The 19,609-nt window shown below is 47.5% G+C and overlaps 1 protein-coding gene across 3 annotated transcripts in view; it reads right to left on the reverse strand.

Annotated features, from left to right (window-relative positions):
- TENT5D (terminal nucleotidyltransferase 5D) overlaps positions 1 to 19,609 on the reverse strand; it is a 272,354-nt gene that overhangs the window by 102,689 nt on the left and 150,056 nt on the right. Inside the window, exon 1 of one of the 3 annotated variants that reach the window (XM_085607838.1) lies at positions 5,758 to 5,779. The exons of the other annotated variants lie outside the window; for them this stretch is intronic. The gene's annotated coding sequence lies outside the window, so the exon portion shown is untranslated. Of the gene's footprint in view, positions 1 to 5,757; positions 5,780 to 19,609 lie in introns of those variants that run through there. 3 annotated transcript variants of the gene reach the window in all.

A 19,609-nucleotide genomic window follows, 5' to 3' on the forward strand; every position in this document is an offset into this window, starting at 1 on the left:
TTCATTAAAAAGTTCTGACATGCAGACTGAAACACGCACTTTGAATACCAGCAGCAGACTTCCCTGGTGAGCAGTAGCTTTACTACAGTAATCTAATGAGGAACTAGAGTACTACCATTCAGAATTTATGGCAAATGTGTCACATCTGAATGCCTTCTTGATGGAACCAAAGTAAACAAGCATTGAAAATGCAATAGGTCTCGCACTCATTTAAGTTAAAGCAATTCTGTTTGTAAGTAGGTGGCTTTTTAGCTTTGCTTTTATTAGTGTTTTTCAAAATTTCATGTACATAACATGCATACATGTATATGTATGCATGCATTTATATTTGTATTTATATAGATATGCAGATTATATATATATGTTTATATATGTATGTATATATATATACACATACATATATAAATGCATATGCATATATGTGCATATGTGTGCGTGTAGAGAGAGGTAGAGAGAGGTAGAGAGGTAGAGGTGTAGAGGTAGAGATGTAGAGGTAGAGAGTAGTAGAGAGAGAGGTAGAGAGAGGTAGAGAGGTAGAGAGTAGAGGATGAGTAATAGACAGTAGAGAGTAGGGAGAGAGTAGTAGAGAGTAGTAGTGAGAGTAGCAGAGAGGGAGTAGGAGAGAGTAGTAGAGTGAGTAGTAGAGAGTGAGTAGTAGAGAGTAGTAGAGAGTAGTAAAGAGTGAGTAGTAGAGTGAGTAGTAGAGAGTAGTAGAGAGTGAGTGTTAGAGAGTGAGTAGTAGAGAGTAGTAGAGAGTGAGTAGTGGAGACTTAGTAGCAGAGAAAGTAGTAGAGAATGAGTAGTAGAGTGAGTAGTAGAGAGTAGTAGAGAGAGAGTAGTAGAGAGTAGTAGAGAGTAGTAGAGAGAGAGTAGTAGAGAGTGAGTAGTAGAGAGTAGTAGAGAGTGAGTAGTAGAGAGAGAGTAGTAGAGAGTGAGTAGTAGAGAGTAGTAGAGAGTGAGTAGTAGAGAGTAGTACAGAGTGAGTAGTAGAGAGTAGTGGAGTAGTAGAGAGTGAGTAGTAGAGAGTAGTAGAGAGTGAGTAGTAGAGTGAGTAGTAGGGAGCAGTAGAGTGTGAGTAGTAGAGTGAGTAATAGAGTGAGTAGTAGAGAGTGTGTAGTAGAGAGAGAGTAGTAGAGAGCAGTAGAGAGTGAGTAGTAGAGAGTGAGTAGTAGAGAGAGTAGTAGAGAGTAGTAGAGTAGTAGAGAGTGAGTAGTAGAGAGTGAGTAGTAGAGAATAGTAGAGAGTGAGTAGTAGAGTGAGTAGTAGAGAGTAGTAGAGAGCGAGTAGTAGAGAGTGAGTAGTGGAGAGTGAGTAGTAGAGTAGTAGAGAGTGAGTAGTAGAGAGAGAGTGTAGTAGAGAGTAGTAGAGTGAGTAGTAGAGAGTGGGTAGTAGAGAGAGAGTAGTAGAGAGTAGTAGAGAGTGAGTAGTAGAGTAGTAGAGAGTGAGTAGTAGAGTGAGTAGTAGAGAGTAGTAGAGAGTGAGTAGTAGAGAGAGTAGTAGAGAGTGAGTAGTTGAGAGTGAGTAGTAGAGAGTGAGTAGTAGAGAGTAGTAGAGTAGTAGAAAGTGAGTAGTAGAGAGTGAGTAGTAGAGAGTGAGTAGAGTGAGTAGTAGAGAGGGAGTAGTAGAGAGAGTAGTAGAGAGTGAGTAGTAGAGTAGTAGAGAGTGAGTGATAGAGAGTAGTAGAGAGCAGTAGAGTGAGTAGTAGAGAGTAGTAGAGAGTGAGTAGTAGAGTGAGTAGTAGAGTAGTAGTAGAGAGTAGTAGAGAGAGAGTAGTAGAGTGAGTAGTAGAAAGTAGTAGTGAGTGAGTAGTAGAGTGAGCAGTAGAGAGTGAGAAGTTTAATTTAAAAGGAGGTTCATTTTGCCATAGAAATTATGAATAGTGCGGGAAAAAGAAAATTAGGGCACATTTTGAGTGACTTCTCAAATCCTCTTCTATTTCATAAAAAATTCTGACATGCAGACTGAAACATGCACTTTCAATACCAGCAGCAGACTTCCCTGGTGAGCAGTAGCTTTACTACAGTGATCTACTAAGCAACTAGAGTGCTAACATTCTGAATTTATGGCAAATGTGTGACACATCTGAATGCTTCTTGATGGAATCAAAGTAATAAACTGAAAGTATTTCCTACTGAGGAGACTGGAGTAAATGAGGAAATTAGGAAACTTCATAACAAATAAGTCTCCCAAAATGGCCACCAGAGACAAAAGAGCCCAAATGTACCCCAAATATCACCCAGATGTAGCCCAAGTATAGCCCAATGACAGAATGTCCCAGAGTGTTCTAACGAACAACTAGAGCGCTGACAGTCTTACTTATGACAAAAGTATGGCACACCTGATGCCATCTTGATTGGAATAAAGTGTTAACACGTAAAACATTTAATTTACAAAGGAACAAAATGAGTGGGTTCATTTTGCCATAGAAATTATGATTAGTGCTGCAGAAAGAAAAATTAGGGCCCATTTGACTTCTCAAATCCTCCTTTATTTCATAAAAAAATTCTGATATGCAGACTGAAACATGCACTTTTAATACCAGCAGCAGACTTCCGTGGTGAGCAGTAGCTTTACTACAGTGATCTAATGAGCAACTAGAGTGCTAACATTCAGAATTTATGGCAAATGTGTGACATATCTGAATACCTTCTTGATGGAATCAAAGTAAAAAACTGAAAGCATATCCTACTGAGGAGACTGCAGTAAATGGGGAAATTAGGTAACTTCATAACAAATAAATCTCCCAAGTTGGCCACCAGAGACAAAAGAGCCCAAATGCAGCACAGATATCACCCAGATGTAGCCCACATGTAGCCCAATGACAGAAGTGTGCAAAACACTTATTTTTTGTGTATTTGCAGTTTTATATAGTGCAGACTTGTCAGGTATTGGGGTGCTTTACATGAGCATTGGTTACATCACACAAGATCAAATTCATTTTGGTTGTAGACATGGGGAGATTAAGTGATTTGACCAGAATCACAGAATGTTGAGTTGAAGCAGAAACTCCAACCTGGTTCCCCAGTTGCAAAGTCTGCAGCTCTGGAAGTAACACCACATCCTCTCCCCTAGGTGTAACATTTAATCAAGTGGTCAACTGGATAAAAAAACATAAAGATTACAAATAATTTAAAAGTTCTTTGTCGCTATTTGAAAACTCAGAAAATATGTCCTCATTTTAGTTTTTTAGAGCACTAACCATAATTTTGATGTAAATAAGACCCTCTCATATATGTAATTTCTAAAGGAAATGCTCTAGGTATTACAGTTTTGATTACATCAAGATGACGTCAGGCGTTCCACACTTTTGTAATAAATATAGAATGTTAGCAATCTAGTTGTTCATTGGGATACTGTTGTGAGGCAGAGGCCAGTGGCACGGACTCCGAATATTGAAGGCAGGTAGGAGAGTGCAGAGGCAACAATTTGACCACACTGGGCAGGCAGGAAGGGCAGTGGCAGCACAACAGACTATGGAGGGCAGTGGAAAGGGGAGCAGGGGCAACAAATTAACAATACAGGACTGGCAAGAGAGGCTGTGGCAATATAATAGACCATTGTGGGCAGAAGGAAGAGGCAGTGGTAGTACAACCATACATGCCAACAGTCCTGTTTCAGCGAGGAAACGTCCAATGTTTTTAAGCTCAAATGGGATTTATTTGATCTGTCTCCTGTCTACAATCTCCTCTTTTTCAATGTAACTCAAAGGGGAAAATCAATACCCCAGTTTTTTTTCAAAGTCTCCCTCTTACCAAGTTCAAAATGTTCGCAAGTATGGTACATTGCATCATGGTAGGCAGGAGGAATTGGGGTAGGGACATGGACTCAGATAACAGAGGACAGGAGGGACATGGAGAAGTGCACCAAACTGACCCTACAGGGCAGGCATCAGGGTTTGCAGCAGCACAATACACCACACAGGGCATGTGGGATGGTAGTGCAGCACAACAATCCATAGAAAGCAATAGGGAGAGGACAGGACCATGCACATGGACAACAGAGAACAGAGGGGAAAGAGGCAATGGAAGCTAGCTGACCATAATGGACAGACAGGAGAAAAAGCTGCAGCATAACAGACCATAAAGGGCAGGAGGGACGGATCAGGGGCATTACAATGGAACAGACAAACCAGGAGGGAGGGAATAGGGGTCTGCACATGGAAACAGAGGGCTGGGGGCAAGGGGGCAGGGCAGGAGCAGCAAGATGACCATGGAGGTCAGGCAGGATGGGCACTAGAAACAAGACACACCATGGAGAGCAACAATGAGACTATGATGGCATACACAGACCATTAAGGGAAGGTGGGAGGGGGTCAGGGGCAGCTAGCAGACCACACAGGGAAGGTGGGAGGGGCCATGGCAGCACAGAAGACCATGCATGGCAAGCGGGAGGGTTGGTGGCAGCACAATGGCTATGATGGGCAAGAAGGAGGGTGCAGGGCCATGCACAAAGGACCATGGAGGATAGAAGGGAGGGTCAGGACCTGGGCACAGACAAGAGAGTTAAGGGGAAGGGGCCTCACAACAGACTGCGCGGGGCAGGCAGGAGGAGCAGTTGCAGCACAACAGACCAGGGAGGGCAGAAGGGTGTGGCAGTAAAATGGACCATGGAGGACAGGAGGAAGGGGATAGGGGCATGTCATGTGGACAGGCAGGGTGGAGGTGGCAGGGACAGGTTACAGTCATTTGACAATGCTATGCAGGTGGGAGGGGAGTGGCAGCTCAACAGAACACTCAGAGTAGATAGGAGTGGCAGGTCCATGGAACATGGTGGGCAAAACGGATGGAGCAGGGGCATGCACAAAGACATTGGAGGGCAGGGGGGAGGAGAATAGGGGCAGCAAGCTAAGCACATAGGCTAAGCAGGAGGTCAATGATGGGCCATAGAATTGGGCAATGGAGGGCAGGAGGAGTGGACTGGTACATCATGCTAACTGGAGGGCAGTGGCAGCACATCAGACCATGCATGGCAGGAGGGAGGAGGCTAGTCCATGGATTCAGACAACAGAGGATAGGGAGGAGGTGGATGGGGCAGCAAGCTAACTGTTCAGAGAAGGTGGGTATTAGTAACTGTACTGTTTTTAAAATGTGTGTCTGTGCGAACTACTTAAAATATGAACAAGTATGCAGCATAATCTCACTTTTATTCAGGAAGAAGAGGACATTTGTGACTGTGACTCCGGGCTCACTTGGCAGAAACACCCCCTGACACTCCACCCCCCATCGCAAAATGTAATGCCTGTGAAAAGGGTAGGTGGACGCAGTGTTATATAGAACATAGTCCTGAGAGCACGATTGAAAATAAAAACTAGATATAGTATATGGTATAAACTATGCACCAAAAAGTGTGATATAAGATGAACCGGGCGTGAAATATAATATGCAATATATTGTGCGCAATGACAGATTCATTGGAGAGTGCGAGATAGCACAGGCACTAGCGCGTGCTATGCGATATGCGCCTTGGAGTGTAATATGCACAGGGCAGTGTTGTGTAACCTAACTAGTCTCTAAAGTTATAATATAAAATCTGTGCTGGGGAGTGTAACGTTGCATATGCACTGTGACAAAGATATGGATCCCAGATTGTAATATGTATGGCATAGCACTGTGCTTTATAACATAGGCATCGAGGAAGGCACGTTAGATGGGGCAATATAACCCGTGCGAAGGCAAGTGTGGCATGACATATTCACGGGGTGGTGTTACAGTGCACATCAATCAATCAATCAGGACATTTGTATAGCGCGCTACTCACCCGCAAGGGTCTCAAGGCGCTTGGAGGGGGGTGCCACTACTGCTCGTAAAGCCAGGTCTTGAGGTGCTTCCTGAAGGAGAGATGGTCCTGGGTCAGACTGTGGTAAATAAAAATACCGGACTGAATTTCATACGGGATCTTAAATAAAGTAAAATAGCTCAAAATAACAAGAGGCAGAATCCGTGGTATAAGAGGTTTTCTAATGGGCTTTATTCCATTCAAAATGGCCGACTCGAGTCGCGGCCTTCAGGTTCCGTCACCACGAGGGTTCAGGAAGTGAAGTACAATAATTTATTGATAGACATGTATTTTTATAATAAGTGCATTACAATGAAACGAATGTAGAAGGCGTAACATTTGATAAGAAGAGTGACAAAACAGGTACGTAATCGAAACTAGGCGTAATAAGGAATAAAAGAAACATGATTGGTTTGCATTATCAGACATAGGTGGATCTATAAGATAATACTTGGCATAGATGCGCGCGCAGCAGCATGACGTGTAATTGACGTGCAACTAGGGGGTGAAGGGGACTTGACATTTAGCTCTACATGTGGAGACGAGAAGTCTGGGGGGTCAAGTCAACCTAATCCCAAATCATATCTACCATCCTATGTTTGGAGAACTATGTTATCCACAAGGAAGGACTCTCGGACAGAATCTATTCTATACTAACTGTGTGTGCGTGTACAAGCGTCTAAGTGTCTATATGAGATGCGAGGGGCAGAAAACTTTCCATGGCAGCAGGGCTATGAATCACTTGCAGGAGGACGGAAAGGCTGAGTCCTTTGCTTGTGAGCTAAAGGAAATGTTTACCTAAATCACTAGACAGGAATGCATCGGCTGGAGAGCAAAATAGATAATTCGAAGGTGAAATACAGCTTCTTGGCAGGCATGCGAAAACTGGCCGAGGCAAGCACCGTTAGCTGCACAGGGAGTAGGACAAAGTTCATGGATACAGATGCGAGCTCAAGCTGAAGCTGTCAGAGACAGAGAGCAGGGAAAGGCTTTGAGGACAGAATCGGGCCTACTTGCCTGAACTGTAAAAATTGAGTAATTTAGCCATATAAAGTCGGTGGCCTTTTATACTTATGAATCGAATATCCAGCCCTTTGATGGCGGATCTGACAGAGAACATGTTGACGGTAGACACACATATGTTTGCGTCTTAGAAACTGGAACTGGAGGGAACATACATGTACTTGTAACATGCATATAGAACCGTTGGGGTCCAAGATAGGGGACATAACTGACCAGGAAAATCCACATTTCCACAAGACGAAGGGGGGTTGGGAGGGAGTTCCACTTCTTGGCCGCCAGGTAGGAGAAAGATCTTCCTCCAGTGGTGGTTCTGCAAATCCGTGGGACGGTGGCGAGGGTGAGGCTGGCGGAGCGGAGCTGGTGGGTAGGTGTGTAGAACATGAGGCGGGTATTGAGGTATTCGGGGGCCCGTGTCGTGGAGAGCCTTGTGTGCATGGGTGAGGAGTCTGAAGGTGATCCTCTTGCTGACGAGGAGCCAGTGCAGGTCTCTCAGGTGAGCAGAGATGTGGCTGTGTCGGGGAATGTCCAGGATGAGTCTTGCAGCTGCGTTCTGAATGCGCTGGAGTCTTTGCTGTAGTTTGGCGGTGGTCCCAGCGTAGAGGGCGTTCCCGTAGTCTAGTCGGCTGGTGATGAGCGCCTGGGTGACTGTCTTCCTGGTTCCAGTGGGGATCCACCGGAAGATCTTTCGGAGCATGCGGAGGGTGTTGAAGCAGGAAGATGTAACGGCGTTGACTTGCTTGGTCATCGTGAGGGAGGAGTCAAGGATGAAATCCAGGTTGCGTGCGTGGTCCGTGGGCTTGGGGGCAGTGACCAGAGCAGGGGGCCACGAGGAGTCATCCCAGGCGGAGGGGGATGGTCTGAGGATCAGGACTTCTGTTTTGTTTGAGTTCAGCTTCAGACGGCTGAGCTTCATTCATTCCGCGACGTCTTTCATTCCTTCCTGGAAGCTGGCTCTGGCGGTGGCGGGGTCGTTGGTGAGGGAGAGGATCAGTTGGGTGTCGTCGGCATAGGAGATGATGTTGAGGTTGTGTTTGTGTTTGCGTGCGATGGCTGCGAGGGGGCTCATGTAGATATTGAAGAGGGTGGGGCTGAGCGAGGATCCTTGGGGTACGCCGCAGATGATCTTGGTGGCCGCTGCGCGGAAGGGAGGGAGACGGACTCTCTGAGTTCTGTCGGAGAGGAAGGAGGTGATCCATTCCAGGGCCTTCCCTTGGATCCCAGCGTGGTGGAGTCGGGTGGTCAGGGTGCGATGGCAGACAGTGTCAAATGTGGCTGACAAGTCGAGGAGGATGAGGGCGGCAGTTTCACCGTTGTCGAGCAGGGTTCTGATGTCGTCGGTGGCTGCGATGAGGGCGGTCTCGGTGCTGTGGTTCGTCGGAATCCGGACTGCGATGGGTCGAGGGAGCCGTTCGTCTTGAGGAAGGTGGTCAGCTGTTTGTTGAAGGTTTTCTCGATTACTTTAGAGGGGAAGGGGAGGAGCGAGATGGGACGGAAGTTCTTGAGGTCTGTGGGGTCCGCGGTGGGTTTCTTCAGGAAGGCGCTGATCTCTGCATGCTTCCAGCTCTCCAGGAATGTGGCGGATGTGAAGGAGTTGTTAATGATGTCCCGGAGATGGGGTGCGATGATGGAGTCGGCTTTGTTGAAGATGTGGTGTGGGCAGGGGTCGGCTGGGGAGCCGGAGTGGATGGTGTTCATCATGAGGGTGGTGTCTTCTGTGCTGACGGGGTTCCAGGTGCACAGGGTGGTGGTGGAGGGCGTAGGTTCGGTGGCTGGGTATGTAGTCTGAGCGCCGAAGCTGTTGTGTATATCGGCGATCTTGCGGTGGAAGAACGTGGCGAGTGAGTCGCAGAGTTCTTGCGATGGAGTGATGTCGTTGTTGCTGGCGCTGTGGTTAGAGAGCTCTTTGGTGATGCTGAAGAGTTTTTTGCTGTTGTGGGTGTTGTTGTCCAGTCGGTCTCTGAATGATGTCCTTTTGGTGGTGCGGATCAGCTGGTGGTGTTTGCGGATGGCGTTCTTGAGGGCTGTCATGTTTTCTGTTGACTGGTCGTGGCGCCAGGCTTTTTCGAGGGTACGGCAGGATTTCTTGGAGTCTTTGAGATCGTCGGTGAACCATGAGGCTTTCTTGCTGTCGGGATTGCTTGGAGGGTTCTTCAGTGGTGCAAGGGCGTCGGCGCAGTTGATGATCCACTGTGTGAGGTTGCGGGCTGCTTCGTTGTGGTCCGTAGTGTTGGTGGGTTGGTTTTGGCTCAGGGAGGTGGTGAGCTGGTCGGTGGTGATCTTGCTCGAGCATCTGCGGGGGGCTTGCTGCGGGCGGAGGTGAGTCGTGGTTGTCCTGAAGTTGAAGTGGATGCAGCTGTGATCGGTCCGGTGCAGTCTGGTGGAGTGGCTGAAGGAGATGTGGTTGCTCGAGGAGAAGATGGGGTCTAGCATGGGCTATATAGTGTCATATCATACGCACTAGCTGGTGGAATACAACACAGAGGTGTGTGGCACTCGGCGGGCACTGGTGGGTGTAACACAGCATTGGGCTCAACCAGGAGCACGCTGTGACTCTCAAGTGAGGTTCATCTCCTTTCCAGAGAGTAAAATAAAAAGTATTACACATCTGGCGGTGGATGTTTGTTTTATTAACCGTGAGTGGGTTTCTTGCATAGTTTGGTCAAATTTTTGTCGAATCCCCTTTGAATGGCTTGGTGTGCGTGTGTATTAAATGTCAATAGCTACCCATGTTTGTATAAATAAACGACAAGAGTGTCTACTTGGCACGGTAGGGCGTCAGACACGTTAGAGCTTCACTAGCGGTGTAAATACATTCCACGTGGATTCATGGTATGCATAGTCACCTTTTAATGAATATCACGCAAATCGTCATGGTGATAGGTACATACGGTTTGTCCAGCATGTCCTAGGTGTTTCTATAAATATATTTAAAAAGAGGGGGGCAACGCAGCCCCCCTCCTAAAGAATAAAAAAAAAAAGGCCATGACCTGGGGGTTGGGGTCCCCGGGGCCGATTAAGGCCTTGGGAGGGCCAAATTTATTTATTTCAACAACAAAAAATTAGGGTGCAGACCCTCGGGGATGGCGTCCCCAGGGCCAATAAATTAGAAACAGAAGGGGGGCCACACAGCCCTCCTTCTTAAAAAAATAAATAAAATATAAAATAAAATAAAATATAAAAAATAAAATAAATAAAAGACCGGCATCGCACCGGAGGCCACGCCCCCTCCTTGCAGCACTCTGCAAACGCGCCCCCTGGCCAGTTGTAAGTTGGGGAATTAATTCCCCTTCAATACTGAGGGTACCTGAGGGCCAACTAGCCCAACAGGTATCTCCAGTATGCGCCAGGGTAGTAGAGAGTAGTAGAGAGTGAGTAGTAGAGTGAGTAGTAGGGAGCAGTAGAGTGTGAGTAGTAGAGTGAGTAATAGAGTGAGTAGTAGAGAGCAAGTAGTAGAGAGTGTGTAGTAGAGAGAGAGTAGTAGAGAGCAGTAGAGAGTGAGTAGTAGAGAGTGAGTAGTAGAGAGAGTAGTAGAGAGTAGTAGAGTAGTAGAGAGTGAGTAGTAGAGAGTGAGTAGTAGAGAATAGTAGAGAGTGAGTAGTAGAGTGAGTAGTAGAGAGTAGTAGAGAGCGAGTAGTAGAGAGTGAGTAGTGGAGAGTGAGTAGTAGAGTAGTAGAGAGTGAGTAGTAGAGAGAGAGTGTAGTAGAGAGTAGTAGAGTGAGTAGTAGAGAGTGAGTAGTAGAGAGAGAGTAGTAGAGAGTAGTAGAGAGTGAGTAGTAGAGTAGTAGAGAGTGAGTAGTAGAGTGAGTAGTAGAGAGTAGTAGAGAGTGAGTAGTAGAGAGAGTAGTAGAGAGTGAGTAGTTGAGAGTGAGTAGTAGAGAGTGAGTAGTAGAGAGTAGTAGAGTAGTAGAAAGTGAGTAGTAGAGAGTGAGTAGTAGAGAGTAGTAGAGTGAGTAGTAGAGAGGGAGTAGTAGAGAGAGTAGTAGAGAGTGAGTAGTAGAGTAGTAGAGAGTGAGTGATAGAGAGTAGTAGAGAGCAGTAGAGTGAGTAGTAGAGAGTAGTAGAGAGTGAGTAGTAGAGTGAGTAGTAGAGTAGTAGTAGAGAGTAGTAGAGAGAGAGTAGTAGAGTGAGTAGTAGAAAGTAGTAGTGAGTGAGTAGTAGAGTGAGCAGTAGAGAGTGAGAAGTTTAATTTAAAAGGAACACAATGAGGAGGTTCATTTTGCCATAGAAATTATGAATAGTGCGGGAAAAAGAAAATTAGGGCACATTTTGAGTGACTTCTCAAATCCTCTTCTATTTCATAAAAAATTCTGACATGCAGACTGAAACATGCACTTTCAATACCAGCAGCAGACTTCCTTGGTGAGCAGTAGCTTTACTACAGTGATCTACTAAGCAACTAGAGTGCTAACATTCTGAATTTATGGCAAATGTGTGACACATCTGAATGCTTCTTGATGGAATCAAAGTAATAAACTGAAAGTATTTCCTACTGAGGAGACTGGAGTAAATGAGGAAATTAGGAAACTTCATAACAAATAAGTCTCCCAAAATGGCCACCAGAGACAAAAGAGCCCAAATGTACCCCAAATATCACCCAGATGTAGCCCAAGTATAGCCCAATGACAGAATGTCCCAGAGTGTTCTAACGAACAACTAGAGCGCTGACAGTCTTACTTATGACAAAAGTATGGCACACCTGATGCCATCTTGATTGGAATAAAGTGTTAACACGTAAAACATTTAATTTACAAAGGAACAAAATGAGTGGGTTCATTTTGCCATAGAAATTATGATTAGTGCTGCAAAAAAAAAAATTAGGGCCCATTTGACTTCTCAAATCCTCCTTTATTTCATAAAAAAATTCTGATATGCAGACTGAAACATGCACTTTTAATACCAGCAGCAGACTTCCGTGGTGAGCAGTAGCTTTACTACAGTGATCTAATGAGCAACTAGAGTGCTAACATTCAGAATTTATGGCAAATGTGTGACATATCTGAATACCTTCTTGATGGAATCAAAGTAAAAAACTGAAAGCATATCCTACTGAGGAGACTGCAGTAAATGGGGAAATTAGGTAACTTCATAACAAATAAATCTCCCAAGTTGGCCACCAGAGACAAAAGAGCCCAAATGCAGCACAGATATCACCCAGATGTAGCCCACATGTAGCCCAATGACAGAAGTGTGCAAAACACTTATTTTTTGTGTATTTGCAGTTTTATATAGTGCAGACTTGTCAGGTATTGGGGTGCTTTACATGAGCATTGGTTACATCACACAAGATCAAATTCATTTTGGTTGTAGACATGGGGAGATTAAGTGATTTGACCAGAATCACAGAATGTTGAGCTGAAGCAGAAACTCCAACCTGGTTCCCCAGTTGCAAAGTCTGCAGCTCTGGAAGTAACACCACATCCTCTCCCCTAGGTGTAACATTTAATCAAGTGGTCAACTGGATAAAAAAACATAAAGATTACAAATAATTTAAAAGTTCTTTGTCGCTATTTGAAAACTCAGAAAATATGTCCTCATTTTAGTTTTTTAGAGCACTAACCATAATTTTGATGTAAATAAGACCCTCTCATATATGTAATTTCTAAAGGAAATGCTCTAGGTATTACAGTTTTGATTACATCAAGATGACGTCAGGCGTTCCACACTTTTGTAATAAATATAGAATGTTAGCAATCTAGTTGTTCATTGGGATACTGTTGTGAGGCAGAGGCCAGTGGCACGGACTCCGAATATTGAAGGCAGGTAGGAGAGTGCAGAGGCAACAATTTGACCACACTGGGCAGGCAGGAAGGGCAGTGGCAGCACAACAGACTATGGAGGGCAGTGGAAAGGGGAGCAGGGGCAACAAATTAACAATACAGGACTGGCAAGAGAGGCTGTGGCAATATAATAGACCATTGTGGGCAGAAGGAAGAGGCAGTGGTAGTACAACCATACATGCCAACAGTCCTGTTTCAGCGAGGAAACGTCCAATGTTTTTAAGCTCAAATGGGATTTATTTGATCTGTCTCCTGTCTACAATCTCCTCTTTTTCAATGTAACTCAAAGGGGAAAATCAATACCCCAGTTTTTTTTTCAAAATCTCCCTCTTACCAAGTTCAAAATGTTCGCAAGTATGGTACATTGCATCATGGTAGGCAGGAGGAATTGGGGTAGGGACATGGACTCAGATAACAGAGGACAGGAGGGACATGGAGAAGTGCACCAAACTGACCCTACAGGGCAGGCATCAGGGTTTGCAGCAGCACAATACACCACACAGGGCATGTGGGATGGTAGTGCAGCACAACAATCCATAGAAAGCAATAGGGAGAGGACAGGACCATGCACATGGACAACAGAGAACAGAGGGGAAAGAGGCAATGGAAGCTAGCTGACCATAATGGACAGACAGGAGAAAAAGCTGCAGCATAACAGACCATAAAGGGCAGGAGGGACGGATCAGGGGCATTACAATGGAACAGACAAACCAGGAGGGAGGGAATAGGGGTCTGCACATGGAAACAGAGGGCTGGGGGCAAGGGGGCAGGGCAGGAGCAGCAAGATGACCATGGAGGTCAGGCAGGATGGGCACTAGAAACAAGACACACCATGGAGAGCAACAATGAGACTATGATGGCATACACAGACCATTAAGGGAAGGTGGGAGGGGGTCAGGGGCAGCTAGCAGACCACACAGGGAAGGTGGGAGGGGCCATGGCAGCACAGAAGACCATGCATGGCAAGCGGGAGGGTTGGTGGCAGCACAATGGCTATGATGGGCAAGAAGGAGGGTGCAGGGCCATGCACAAAGGACCATGGAGGATAGAAGGGAGGGTCAGGACCTGGGCACAGACAAGAGAGTTAAGGGGAAGGGGCCTCACAACAGACTGCGCGGGGCAGGCAGGAGGAGCAGTTGCAGCACAACAGACCAGGGAGGGCAGAAGGGTGTGGCAGTAAAATGGACCATGGAGGACAGGAGGAAGGGGATAGGGGCATGTCATGTGGACAGGCAGGGTGGAGGTGGCAGGGACAGGTTACAGTCATTTGACAATGCTATGCAGGTGGGAGGGGAGTGGCAGCTCAACAGAACACTCAGAGTAGATAGGAGTGGCAGGTCCATGGAACATGGTGGGCAAAACGGATGGAGCAGGGGCATGCACAAAGACATTGGAGGGCAGGGGGGAGGAGAATAGGGGCAGCAAGCTAAGCACAGAGGCTAAGCAGGAGGTCAATGATGGGCCATAGAATTGGGCAATGGAGGGCAGGACGAGTGGACTGGTACATCATGCTAACTGGAGGGCAGTGGCAGCACATCAGACCATGCATGGCAGGAGGGAGGAGGCTAGTCCATGGATTCAGACAACAGAGGATAGGGAGGAGGTGGATGGGGCAGCAAGCTAACTGTTCAGAGAAGGTGGGTATTAGTAACTGTACTGTTTTTAAAATGTGTGTCTGTGCGAACTACTTAAAATATGAACAAGTATGCAGCATAATCTCACTTTTATTCAGGAAGAAGAGGACATTTGTGACTGTGACTCCGGGCTCACTTGGCAGAAACACCCCCTGACACTCCACCCCCCATCGCAAAATGTAATGCCTGTGAAAAGGGTAGGTGGACGCAGTGTTATATAGAACATAGTCCTGAGAGCACGATTGAAAATAAAAACTAGATATAGTATATGGTATAAACTATGCACCAAAAAGTGTGATATAAGATGAACCGGGCGTGAAATATAATATGCAATATATTGTGCGCAATGACAGATTCATTGGAGAGTGCGAGATAGCACAGGCACTAGCGCGTGCTATGCGATATGCGCCTTGGAGTGTAATATGCACAGGGCAGTGTTGTGTAACCTAACTAGTCTCTAAAGTTGTAATATAAAATCTGTGCTGGGGAGTGTAACGTTGCATATGCACTGTGACAAAGATATGGATCCCAGATTGTAATATGTATGGCATAGCACTGTACTTTATAACATAGGCATCGAGGAAGGCACGTTAGATGGGGCAATATAACCCGTGCGAAGGCAAGTGTGGCATGACATATTCACGGGGTGGTGTTACAGTGCACATCAATCAATCAATCAGGACATTTGTATAGCGCGCTACTCACCCACAAGGGTCTCAAGGCGCTTGGAGGGGGGTGCCACTACTGCTCGTAAAGCCAGGTCTTGAGGTGCTTCCTGAAGGAGAGATGGTCCTGGGTCAGACGAAGGGGGGTTGGGAGGGAGTTCCACTTCTTGGCCGCCAGGTAGGAGAAAGATCTTCCTCCAGTGGTGGTTCTGCAAATCCGTGGGACGGTGGCGAGGGTGAGGCTGGCGGAGCGGAGCTGGTGGGTAGGTGTGTAGAACATGAGGCGGGTATTGAGGTATTCGGGGGCCCGTGTCGTGGAGAGCCTTGTGTGCATGGGTGAGGAGTCTGAAGGTGATCCTCTTGCTGACGAGGAGCCAGTGCAGGTCTCTCAGGTGAGCAGAGATGTGGCTGTGTCGGGGAATGTCCAGGATGAGTCTTGCAGCTGCGTTCTGAATGCGCTGGAGTCTTTGCTGTAGTTTGGCGGTGGTCCCAGCGTAGAGGGCGTTCCCGTAGTCTAGTCGGCTGGTGATGAGCGCCTGGGTGACTGTCTTCTTGGTTCCAGTGGGGATCCACCGGAAGATCTTTCGGAGCATGCGGAGGGTGTTGAAGCAGGAAGATGTAACGGCGTTGACTTGCTTGGTCATCGTGAGGGAGGAGTCAAGGATGAAATCCAGGTTGCGTGCGTGGTCCGTGGGCTTGGGGGCAGTGACCAGAGCAGGGGGCCACGAGGAGTCATGCCAGGCGGAGGGGGATGGTCTGAGGATCAGGACTTCTGTTTTGTTTGAGTTCAGCTTCAGACGGCTGAGCTTCATTCATTCCGCGACGTCTTTCATTCCTTCCTGGAAGCTGGCTCTGGCGGTGGCGGGGTCGTTGGTGAGGGAGAGGATCAGTTGGGTGTCGTCGGCATAGGAGATGATGTTGAGGTTGTGTTTGTGTTTGCGTGTGATGGCTGCGAGGGGGCTCATGTAGATATTGAAGAGGGTGGGGCTGAGCGAGGATCCTTGGGGTACGCCGCAGATGATCTTGGTGGCCGCTGCGCGGAAGGGAGGGAGACGGACTCTCTGAGTTCTGTCGGAGAGGAAGGAGGTGATCCATTCCAGGGCCTTCCCTTGGATCCCGGCGTGGTGGAGTCGGGTGGTCAGGGTGCGATGGCAGACAGTGTCAAATGTGGCTGACAAGTCGAGGAGGATGAGGGCGGCAGTTTCACCGTTGTCGAGCAGGGTTCTGATGTCGTCGGTGGCTGCGATGAGGGCGGTCTCGGTGCTGTGGTTCGTCGGAATCCGGACTGCGATGGGTCGAGGGAGCCGTTCGTCTTGAGGAAGGTGGTCAGCTGTTTGTTGAAGGTTTTCTCGATTACTTTAGAGGGGAAGGGGAGGAGCGAGATGGGACGGAAGTTCTTGAGGTCTGTGGGGTCCGCGGTGGGTTTCTTCAGGAAGGCGCTGATCTCTGCATGCTTCCAGCTCTCCAGGAATGTGGCGGATGTGAAGGAGTTGTTAATGATGTCCCGGAGATGGGGTGCGATGATGGAGTCGGCTTTGTTGAAGATGTGGTGTGGGCAGGGGTCGGCTGGGGAGCCGGAGTGGATGGTGTTCATCATGAGGGTGGTGTCTTCTGTGCTGACGGGGTTCCAGGTGCACAGGGTGGTGGTGGAGGGCGTAGGTTCGGTGGCTGGGTATGTAGTCTGAGCGCCGAAGCTGTTGTGTATATCGGCGATCTTGCGGTGGAAGAACGTGGCGAGTGAGTCGCAGAGTTCTTGCGATGGAGTGATGTCGTTGTTGCTGGCGCTGTGGTTAGAGAGCTCTTTGGTGATGCTGAAGAGTTTTTTGCTGTTGTGGGTGTTGTTGTCCAGTCGGTCTCTGAATGATGTCCTTTTGGTGGTGCGGATCAGCTGGTGGTGTTTGCGGATGGCGTTCTTGAGGGCTGTCATGTTTTCTGTTGACTGGTCGTGGCGCCAGGCTTTTTCGAGGGTACGGCAGGATTTCTTGGAGTCTTTGAGATCGTCGGTGAACCATGAGGCTTTCTTGCTGTCGGGATTGCTTGGAGGGTTCTTCAGTGGTGCAAGGGCGTCGGCGCAGTTGATGATCCACTGTGTGAGGTTGCGGGCTGCTTCGTTGTGGTCCGTAGTGTTGGTGGGTTGGTTTTGGCTCAGGGAGGTGGTGAGCTGGTCGGTGGTGATCTTGCTCGAGCATCTGCGGGGGGCTTGCTGCGGGCGGAGGTGAGTCGTGGTTGTCCTGAAGTTGAAGTGGATGCAGCTGTGATCGGTCCGGTGCAGTCTGGTGGAGTGGCTGAAGGAGATGTGGTTGCTCGAGGAGAAGATGGGGTCTAGCATGGGCTAGATAGTGTCATATCATACGCACTAGCTGGTGGAATACAACACAGAGGTGTGTGGCACTCGGCGGGCACTGGTGGGTGTAACACAGCATTGGGCTCAACCAGGAGCACGCTGTGACTCTCAAGTGAGGTTCATCTCCTTTCCAGAGAGTAAAATAAAAAGTATTACACATCTGGCGGTGGATGTTTGTTTTATTAACCGTGAGTGGGTTTCTTGCATAGTTTGGTCAAATTTTTGTCGAATCCACTTTGAATGGCTTGGTGTGCGTGTGTATTAAATGTCAATAGCTACCCATGTTTGTATAAATAAACGACAAGTGTGTCTACTTGGCACGGTAGGGCGTCAGACACGTTAGAGCTTCACTAGCGGTGTAAATACATTCCACGTGGATTCATTGTATGCATAGTCACCTTTTAATGAATATCACGCAAATCGTCATGGTGATAGGTACATACGGTTTGTCCAGCATGTCCTAGGTGTTTCTATAAATATATTTAAAAAGAGGGGGGCAACGCAGCCCCCCTCCTAAAGAATAAAAAAAAAAAGGCCATGACCTGGGGGTTGGGGTCCCCGGGGCCGATTAAGGCCTTGGGAGGGCCAAATTTATTTATTTCAACAACAAAAAATTAGGGTGCAGACCCTGGGGGATGGCGTCCCCAGGGCCAATAAATTAGAAAAAGAAGGGGGGCCACACAGCCCTCCTTCTTAAAAAAATAAATAAAATATAAAATAAAATAAAATATAAAAAATAAAATAAATAAAAGACCGGCATCGCACCGGAGGCCACGCCCCCTCCTTGCAGCACTCTGCAAACGCGCCCCCTGGCCAGTTGTAAGTTGGGGAATTAATTCCCCTTCAATACTGAGGGTACCTGAGGGCCAACTAGCCCAACAGGTATCTCCAGTATGCGCCAGGGAGCTGCGTTGCAGACAGGTGTTCTGAGGCCACGCCCCTTTTTACACCTCTATGCAACGCAGCTCTGTGGCGCTTACTGGAGGTACCTAGTGGGCTAGTTTGACCCTAGGGACCCTTAGGATTCAAGGGGACTTAATCTCTCAACTTAGAACGGCCACAGGGCGCGTTTACACAGTGGTGAAGGGAGAGGACGGGGCCTGAGGTGACGTGTGCAAACACGCCCTGTGGCGCGTTTTAAGTTGGGGAAATAATTCCCTTTCAATCCTGAGGGACCCTGGGGGCCAACTAGCCCACCAGGTGCTTCCAGTAAGCGCCACTGCTCTGCGTTGCAGAGAAGTGGTGCAGGCCGTGCCCCTTTTTACACCTCTCTGCAATGGCGCTTACTGGATGTACCTAGTGGGCTATTTTGCCCCTAGGGACCCTCAGGATTCAAGGGGACTTAATCTCCCAACTTAAAAAATGGCCATAGGGCGTGTTTACACAGTGGGGAAGGGAGGGGACGGGACCTGAGGTGACGTGTGCAAACACGCCCTATGGCACGTTTTAAGTTTGGGAAATAATTCCCCTTCAATCCTTAGGGCCCCTGGGGGCTAACTAGCCCACCAGGTGCTTCCAGTAAGCGCCACTGCGCTGCGTTGCAGAGAGGTGGTCTAGGCCGTACCCCTTTTTACATCTCTCTGCAACGCAGCTCTGTGGCGCTTACTGGAGGTACCTAGTGGTCTAGTTGAACTCTAGGGACCCTCAGGATTCAAGGGGCCTTAATCTCCCAACTTAAAACAGCCACAGGGCTTGTTTACACAGTGGGGAAGGGAGGGGACAGGGCCTGAGATGACGTGTGCAAACACGCCCTGTGGCGCGTTTTAAGAGGTAGTTTTAATCCCCTGCCCAATTATATACTTGGGGCTTACAGAGGAGGTCATGCTAATCACAGGGGGACCCCAACGCATAGTGTTCCCTAGTGTATGTAGGTGTTTTCACTGTATTCTGAGTGTCTTTTAACATAGCACAGGCTCTAGGACTGGTTAGTCTGACTCGGTTACCACCAGTATCCATCTGAAAAAGTTGAGGGTACAGGATGATTTTGCAACAAGGCTTCTTTCTGCTCTTCTGTTTGTTCTTTCTGTACGTTATCCTTCTTCCTGCACTTTTCTTCGTCTTTGAGGACTTCTGTTGCTTCTTTCTGCATTTCTTTTTTTTCTTTCTGTGCGTTTTTTATTCTTTCTTCACGTGTCCTATCTCTGTAGGCATAGTTAGAAATTAGCATTTAAAAAACCTTTGAAATTCACTGAAAAAACCATAGGTTTCAGGGACGTTATAGTTAGGAATTAGCATTTAAAAAACCTTAGAAATTCATTGAAAAAACAATAGATTTCAGGGGCGTTATAGTTAGCTGGACTTTTCACTCATACAAAACCATTGAAATTCCCCCGTTAAAGTTAGTTCAGCTAACTATAACTCGCACGCCCGCAATGCACTGCTGATGACGTC

Source organism: Triturus cristatus, chromosome 5_2, assembly GCF_964204655.1.
Source record: "Triturus cristatus chromosome 5_2, aTriCri1.1, whole genome shotgun sequence".
Taxonomy (NCBI): Eukaryota; Metazoa; Chordata; class Amphibia; order Caudata; family Salamandridae; genus Triturus; species Triturus cristatus.